At 36.5% G+C, this 9,025-nt stretch overlaps 1 long non-coding RNA gene across 1 annotated transcript; it reads left to right on the top strand.

The window, feature by feature from the left end:
• The first annotated feature begins 362 nt into the window (after nt 1-362).
• Nucleotides 363-6,038, top strand: LOC122481618. Its single transcript, XR_006296898.1, has 2 exons — nt 363-456; nt 3,420-6,038. It is a non-coding gene; the product is annotated as an uncharacterized LOC122481618 (long non-coding RNA).
• Nucleotides 6,039-9,025: the final 2,987 nt, after the last annotated feature.

Genomic DNA, 9,025 nt, shown 5'->3' with positions numbered 1-9,025 from the left:
ACAATGTCTTGATGAGTTAAGTAAAAATGAATCAGAAACACATGGACCCTGCTTCCCTTGAAATATAAGAGGGAATACAAATCAAGGCAAAGAACACTTAACAAACATTGGGTTTGGGTTTCCTGAACCTGAAATGTTAAAATAATTAGCAAGGACTTATTGAGGCTGAAAAGTGATCAGTTCCAGTATTTCTAACTCAAAACTGAAATGAAGAGAGGCGGAAAGGTCCTAGAAGAGAAGGGAGTGGCCATAGGGTAGACGGAGACCTTTGAAAATTAGCTTTCCCCCCAAACCACTTGTTTCCCAAAGCTCACAAATTTTGTTTTTACATATTTATTTTTCTTCTATTTTGCTTTGATTTCCAGGTTTCAGCTGAAGACATATCTAAAATGCTCTGAAATGGTTCAGCACAAGTCTTTCTGGTCTCTTCTCAAAAGCAGGAAATGATGACATTTGGTAAGACAATACTCTGTTCATTTTTGAGTTGGAGATAAATTCATATATTGGCTATCCAGGAAGTTTGGTTAAGTAATCAGGTTGAATTTATTTCCTAGTGAGCTGGACTTCTCAGCATTTCCCAAACCCAGAAAATAAACTCTTTCAGAAAGCCCTGTGAAAAGTTGTAAGAAAGAATTATTTTGTAGTAGAGTACAGATTTTTAAATAGATTGTAAGCCTGAAGAAAATAATCCAAAAAACTTGTATTGCTAGAACCTGAGAGACAGCAGTTCCCTTGCTTGATCCTACGCAGTATCTGGGATTCTCAGAATCCCTTCGCTGGCCGGAATGGTCTCCTTTCCTCCTAGCAGAGTCCTCTGGACTCAGCCCTACTTCCTCTATTCTTCCACAGTTGCTTTCCTCCATCCTTTGTGATTTTCCTGCCCACATTCAAGTCTGGTTGCAGCATGTGAAACAGTTCCCCACCACCATTCCAGAATGTACATTGCTTTTTAAAATTACTTTAGAGCTTTTATTGGTAATAATCATAGGAAACTGTCCGAGGCAACCAAAATAATAACCAAGGGGCAGTTGCAGAGCTGACAGAGTAATCCTGGGTCTCTTGGTTCCTGACTTCTTCCGTCAATTGAAAGCTCAGATGCAGTGGTCCCGCCTGATCTCAGCAACCAGAGCTCCTCTTCTGAAGTCAAAGTCCTTCCTTTCAAGATGGCCCTTGGTCAAGCCTGAAGATAACACCCAGGCTACATTATCAATGTCTCCTTACATCAAGGGGGAACTGGCCATCTGTGACGTTTTGATTAGAGGGTATTTGTTTATTATTGCTATGCACAGCTTAGAAGTAGCCTCTTTGGGCATATTCTCATGTACCCCTTCCCACTTATGAAAAATTAATTTTTTTTAGCCATTTCATTTAGACCTATCAGGAGGAAACTTAAAATTGTTTAACCATTTGAATATGAAACATTCACTTACTCATCAATGTATGTTTAGGTCCGTTAGTCCCAAAATGTCTGGTACTGTGAAAGACTACAGTGGTCAGTTGTATGATATAATTTGACTCTACACATTGTGAAAGTATTCAGAAATGCCCAAGAGTCCTGGCTGAAGAGAGCAACTTTATTAATTCATTCAACCAACACTGCCACATTGCTTCCTCCGGGGTCTCTGCTGATAATATGTTAGCATGTGACAAAAAATGACAACACTCTCTTGGATTAGGGGAGCATTATTCATGTGTATAATGCAATCTGACACTCCCTTCGATGAAAGACCTTTCCGGCTTGAATCCGTCATTTCTTTTCCTGCAGCAGTAATATTGGCTCTCTTCTTTTTGAGCTCCTATTAGGAGGTAAGCTCATGACTCATGTTCTCTCATTTAATTTTTGAACAACCCAATGAAATAGGTAAAGTGAAACATATTTCATGTTTGAACAAATTTAGACTTAGAGAAATTAAGTAATTTGCTCAATATTGAGCTATTTATAAAGTGGGAGAGTTTGAATTTGAACACAGATCCAGTGCAAAAGCATATTGTATTCACCACACTCCTCTCTATTTTTTCAATTGTTCTGTATAGAATGCATGGAACTTTCAAAGAAAGGTGCTCTGTCAATAGAGTCATGATGACCAGGAAAACCAATCTCACTGTCTTATACCATTTCATAGCACTTTATACCACTTTATGCTACATTATAGCATTTTATACCATTATAGGTCCACAACATGTTAGAGAGGTAGGGGCATTTATGATCACCAAACATAACCTCATTTTTACATAACCGAGAACCCCCTAGAAATAGAATGTTGTCTTCAGAGTGGCACCTAAGGCAAAACCAAGACCAAGGCTTCCGTCACAGTCCCCCTCTTCTTAAGCCAGGGTGCTTCTCAATCCATTTATTCATCTGGTAAAACCAACCAAATTACAATCAAAAGAGAAAAATTTCACCAAGAAAGACTCAGAAATTATCTCACTCCCACCCCTAAGCTATCGCGTCTAAGGTCATTGACAAAGTAACCATTTCTAGAACCAGAAATTCTGTGAAGGCTCCTGAATGTTCTGCATTGGGTTCCATTGGTTGTCCAGTCTTTGGATACACTGTTATTTTTAACAGCTGGAGGTCAAGATAGAAGAAGGTGGGGCTACAGTGCTCCAAATGCTATAGGTATTCATGATATGAGCACTTGTTACAGTAGCATCGATTGAGTCCTTGTTTTGTGTTGGAGTATATAGTTGTGTTTAGAATCCCAATTCAGTAAATTTACAATAGCTTGGACTCAGAGCCAAGACTCCAAGCTCCTTTTTAGTCCTAAATAATATTTCTGTATTTTTTTCTGTTTGCCACAAGTGCTAGGATTTCAGCCTGTTTTCCCATTTCAGTGTAAAGAAAAAAATAACAGTGCAACCAGTTATTTTTGTTGAGGTCTTATTGTATGCAAACACTGTCCTAAGTGCTTTACATGTATTATTTCATGAATCCTTATGAAGTAGGTACTGATAATATTTCTGTTGTATAGATGAGGAAACAGATGAAGAGAAGTTAAGTAACATACCCGAGGTTAAACAATTGGTGTTTGAGATGCTCTGCACCATATGATTTTGGTTTCTCCCTCTAGAAAAAGGTCCTCCAATTCTCTTCTTTGTCCCCAAATGCATATACATATTATATGCCCCCTTCCATCATATTAAAAAAAATAATTCCTGTAATAAAACAGAGTAACACAGTATCAACACTGGTGAGTAGTTACAAGGTCATAGTTCTTTTAATTGTGATTTGTGGTGTGTACTTCATGACTGCCTCCTAAGATAACAAGTGGAAGCTCCAATGGTTTCCTCTCCTCTCCTCTCCTCTCCTCTCCTCTCCTCTCCTCTCCTCTCCTCTCCTCTCCTCTCCTCTCCTCTTCTTTTCTTTCCCTGGGGATAGCAGTTATTTACTAATCTGTGCCTTTTTATCTTGCTTGAAGGCATATCTCTGTTCTGTCCTGGAATGCCCATCACCAGATTTTTGTGTAGCCCAGAATGATCCCCTTTAGTGGAAGAAGAAGAAAGAAGAAGAGAAGAAAGAGGGGAGGAAGAAATATCCTTATCATTAAAGCCTAATCAGCTTGTTTTTCTGTAACATCTTACTGGTAAGGGTTGAGAGTGTACTGGGACTTAATTTTTCTTTTAAATGGATCTATCACCTACCCTTGTGGAGATGGTAAAGGATAGATGCAGTCAGGATCACACGGTGCATGGAGCCATTGAAATTTTCAATGGCAACACCAGATGTTGAACTTTTCATTTCCAGCCTGTCAGTTGTCCAGGTGTTGATCTTTTGGAAGCAGGCAGATACATTTCATGCAGAAGTGAGCTACACTGTTTTCGTTGCTGTTGTTTAATGACCTAGTATCATACTGATACTTCTGTGTGTTTAGATATAGATAAAATCCTAATTAAAATCGGAAAAACCAAAGAAGTCACTGGAACGGGAAGATACATGTCTTGGCTCCGCCACTAATTAGCTTCGTGATTTTGGCAGATTCTTAAACTTCTCTGGGACTCAGTTTCCTGGTTTTTAAAGTGAGGGAAAAAAAATTTAACATTTCTGAGGGAACTTTTCATTCTCGCATTCTTTGATTTATAGGAACCATGTGAATGAGAGAAGGCTTTTACAAACTTGAAAATATAGTACTGTGGGGGGAGTGTATCTTCTGTTATTTTTAATTTTATCAGACTTTGTTTGATTCTGAATATTAAAACAGAATTGAATATTTTTCAATTAGCTTCATGTATAGTACCAAACAATATTTAATTGAGGAAGAAAAAAAAGCTAAAAACTACTATTGGTGGTGGTGGGGGGGAGAAGTATTTCAGTTTTCTTAGACATTAAATGGCTCATTCAAAGCAACATTTTGATAAATTGTGTAAATGAGAGAGGAACATATGGATTAAATTTTCCTTGAAATACATACGCACTTAAAAATTAAGAAGAAAAAGTGCTTGGCAAAGCCCATTTGGGGTTCTGCCAAATGGGAAACATTTTAAAAATAGTTGAAAATGCAGTTCTATCTCAAAATGCTGCCATATTCACCCATCCTTATTGATTATATATTCTTAAATTTGTAAATTACTCTCCTTATATTTATTTTTGCAGTTTGTTTTATGCCTGGGGGGCTTGCTCAATTTTGCTACCTTTTTTTTTTTTTAAAAACATAAAACATGGTCCATCAGTCACTGAAGAGCAAATCGTAGTATCTATCACTCCCTGTGAGATTCCTGCTATTTAGACTTCTGTGGAAGTTTCGGTTTGATCTCTCCTGGTGTAACAACTGGCATTAATCCATATTGTTATAATGAAACACTCTAAGGAGCAAATACAGGGGATCTGGTCTTTGAAGCTGTGTTATATGGTAAGTAACTTTCTAGTAAATCATAATATTACAGTAGAAGAGCTTTGAGGGAAGACAAGCCTTGAGTTTCATGACTATGTATAATTCAAAACCAGAAAATCAAAAAACTCAGACATGACATTCTTCTGGATAGACAGAAGAGCTTGGCTGTCTAATGGATCCCATGCTACAACTTGAAGAAGAAAAAAAAAATGATTTTCTCAAAGATCTTTAAAGAATAGATTTGTGGTCAAATTGGCAGCACTTCCTAGTTTTTAAGGTAGAGTTTACCTGAGTAAAATGAGTCAGTGCAATTTGTATAATTATTCCACGGCTCACTGTAGACAGACACACTGTGGAAGCCACACCTCCACAGAGAAATGTACAGATTCAGGCCATTAGGATATCTTCCTGAAACCTGACATTCTGGGTGAGAGTCTTCTCCCCTCTCCCTACTTCTCTCTCCTTTTTTTGTAATCTAGTACTTTTCACAAGAATGCTATTTTGTCATGAAAATATAAGAAAACAAGAACATTTTCTTAGTGTTAAAACCTCAGACCCTAGGAGATGACACCATCAGATACAACATTCTATCCAGGATATGTTCAAGGCAACAATTAGATTTATTTTCATAAGATAGTAACAATATCTTATCCTTTGAGACTAATCTTAGAATACAAGCGTATGTTTTTATGGCTGGGTTATCCTTTTTATTCCTAGTATCAAAATGTTATATGTTATTTTTAAGAGTTACTTTTCAATGAATTCCTTATGCTTTAAAGATAAACTTTCTTCATTGGGCTTATCTATTTTATCCACACAAAATGGCAAACAGAATTTGTACAATTTTGTGTAAGAACTCAATAACAGAACTGAAGACCTGGCTGACACCCTTGGAACTTCCCACGTGCTTGGTTTATGTTTAAAGGGCTATTCAACATAACAGAGTATATTTGAAATACAAAAGAAATCATTTTGAAATGCCTTATTCCATTTACTTGGGGAATGTGGTAAATAATGGTTTTTTTGCTCTCTGGTAACTCAAACATTTTTAAATATATATTATTCTATTCTTCAGTTTATTTGTTTGAAATGTAGTGGCCTATTCAGAAAACCTGAAAAAGAAAGAATACATGTAATTATTTTGCTAATGGTATCATGGACAATTATTTCACTTGATGAATAAAGGAAGCCAGGTACTTACATGCCTTCCTCCGTTGTAAGGTGTTGATTTGTCATACTTAGGTCAGACCCACATATATCCTCATAGTCAGGAAACTTAGATTATCATCAAAGTTTCTTGGTTACTAAAAGAAATTACTTTTTTAAAAATTAAGTTTATTGAGGTATCACTTTACATACAATGAAATGCACCCACTTTAAGTGTGCATTTATTTTATTTTTTTAAATGTTTATTTATGTTTGAGAGAGAGAGAGAGAGAGAGACAGAGCACAAGTGAGGGAGGGGCAGAGAGAGAGAGGGAGACACAGAATCTGAAGCAGGCTCCAGGCTTCCAGCTGTCAGCACAGAGCCTGACGCGGGGCTCAAACCCACAAACTGTGAGATCATGACCTGAGCCGAAGGCAGACGCTTCACCGATGGAGCCACCCAGACGCCCCTTAAGTATGTGTTTAGATGAAATTTGAGAAATGTGTACATCTATGGAACTACCATCACCACAGTCAAGATATAGAATATTTGTACCATCCCCAGAAGTTCCTTTGTTTCCCTTTGCAGTATATCTCCTCCCTTGAAGGCCCTTGGCAAGGTCTGATTTACTGTATACTATAGTAGGTTGGTTTTCCTTATTTTAGAATTTGATATAAATTTAATTACATAGTATGTATTTTTTAGTGGCTCAATTTCTTTCACGCAGCATCGTATTTTTTAAATTCATCCATGTTTCAGGTATCAGTAGTTTGTTCCTTTTTATTGTTAAGCAATATTCCATTTTACGACTATCACAATTTGTTCATCCGTATGCATTTAGGTTGTGTCCACCTTTTGGCCACTCTGAACGTTTATTTACAGGTTTTATTTATGGACAGGTTTCATTTCTCTTGGGTAACCACCTAGGAGTAAATTGACGGGTTGTATGATAAATGTGTTTTACTTTTTAAGAAACTGCCAAAATGTTTTTCCAAACTGGTTGCACCATTTAAAAACTGTGTATAAGTTCTACCACATCCTCACTAACATTTAGTACTATTTTTTTCTTTTTTGTTTTGTTGTTGAGGTATAATTGACATGTAACATTATAGTAGTTTCAGGTGTACAACTTAATGATTCTATATTCATATATATTGTGAAATGGTCACCACAATAAGTCTTGTTAACATCTATACCCATACTTATAACTGCTTTTTTTGGTGATGAGACCTTTTTTTTTTTTTAGTAGTATTTTTATTTTTAATATTAGTCATTCTTGTGGGCGTGTAATGGTATCTCATTGTGATTTTAATTTCCATTTCCCTCATGACTAGTGATGTTGAGCAACTCTTCATGTGTTTATTGACCATCTGTATATGTTCTTTTGTGAACTGTTTAAATCTTTTGTCCTTTTCAAATTGGGTTGTTTATCTTTTTGAGTTGTAGGAGTTCTTTATATATCCTGGATAAAAGTCCTTTTTGAGACATATGCACTGCTAATTATTTCAAAAACTTTTTTGGCAACATTGTATTAGGAAATACTGCTTTTTTAAAAAAGTTTATTTATTTGTTTTGGGAGAGAGAGAGAGAGAAAGAGAGAGAACTCTAGTAAGGGAGGGACAGACAGAGGGAGAGAGGGGAGAGAATCCCAAACAGGCCATGCTGTCAGCACAGAGCCTGAGGCAGGGTTCAGTCTCAGGAACTGTGAGATCATGACCTGAGCCGAAATCCAGAGTTGGACACTTAACCGACTGAGCCACCCAGGTGCCCCTGTATATCCTGACAATATTATAGCAGTTTATCTTATTTAAAATGTTTCTCTTTAACAAAAGCAACAAAAACAAACAACTCAGTTCAAAAATAGGCAAAGGACTTTAATAAGTATTTCTTCAAAGAAGAAACATAAATGGCCAATTAACACATGAAAAGATGCTTAGCATCAGTAATCATTAGAGAAATACAAATCAAAACCAAAGTGAGATACACTTCACATGCATTAGAATGGTTGTTATAATCAACCAACCAACAGGGGCACCTGGGTGGCTCAGTTGGTTAATCATCCAACTTCGGCTCAGGTCATGTTCTCACTGTTCACAAGTTCAAGCCCCACATCAGGCTCTGTGCTGACAGCTCAGAGTCTGGAGTCTGCTTCACATTCTGTGTCTCCCTCTCTCTCTGCCTCTCCCCTGCTCTCTCTCTCTCTCTCTCTCTCTCTCAAAAAGAAATAAAAACATTTAAATAAATAAGTAAATAAACAAACCAGCCAACCAAAAACCTACAAGTGTTGGCTAGGATGTGGAGAAATGAAAACACTGTGCATTGGTTGTGGGAATTAAATGGTGCATCTTTGGTGGAAAACAGTATGTTGATTCCTCAAAAAATTAAGCATAGAATTACCATATGATTCAACATTTCCACTTCTAGGTATACACACAAAAGAATTGAAAGCAGGGGCTTGAACAGATATTTTCACACCATTGTATGTAGTAACATTATTCACAATACATAAAAGGTAGAGACAACCCAAATATCTACAGAAAGATGAGTGGTTAAACAAAATACGTTATATACTTGTAATGGAATATTATTCAACCTTTAAAAGCAATGGAATTCTTATACATGTAACAACATGGATTAACCTTGAATATTTTATGCTAGGTGAATAAATCAGACACAAAAGGACAAATATTGCATGATTCCACTTAAATGAAGTACTAAGAGTTGCCAAATTCATAGAGACAGAAAGTAGAATTATGATTACCAGGAGCTAGTTATTATCAGCATAGCATAGGATATTATAAAATTTTTAATGTAAACCTTGTGGTAACCACAAAGGAAAATACCGGTAGTAAATACACAAGTGATTATGATAAAGGAGTCATAGCATGTGGCCACAAAAAGTCGTCAAATCACAAAGAGAGGTAGCAAGGGACACAGGATCTAGAAAACAGTCAGAAAACAATGAACAAAATGGCAATAGTAAGTCCTTACCTAACAATAATTACTTTAAATATAAATGGAGTCAATTCTCCAATCAAAAGACATAGAA

This window comes from Prionailurus bengalensis, chromosome C1 (genome assembly GCF_016509475.1).
Source record: "Prionailurus bengalensis isolate Pbe53 chromosome C1, Fcat_Pben_1.1_paternal_pri, whole genome shotgun sequence".
NCBI classification, from domain to species: domain Eukaryota; kingdom Metazoa; phylum Chordata; class Mammalia; order Carnivora; family Felidae; genus Prionailurus; species Prionailurus bengalensis.
This window is presented reverse-complemented; position numbering and strand designations above follow the sequence as displayed.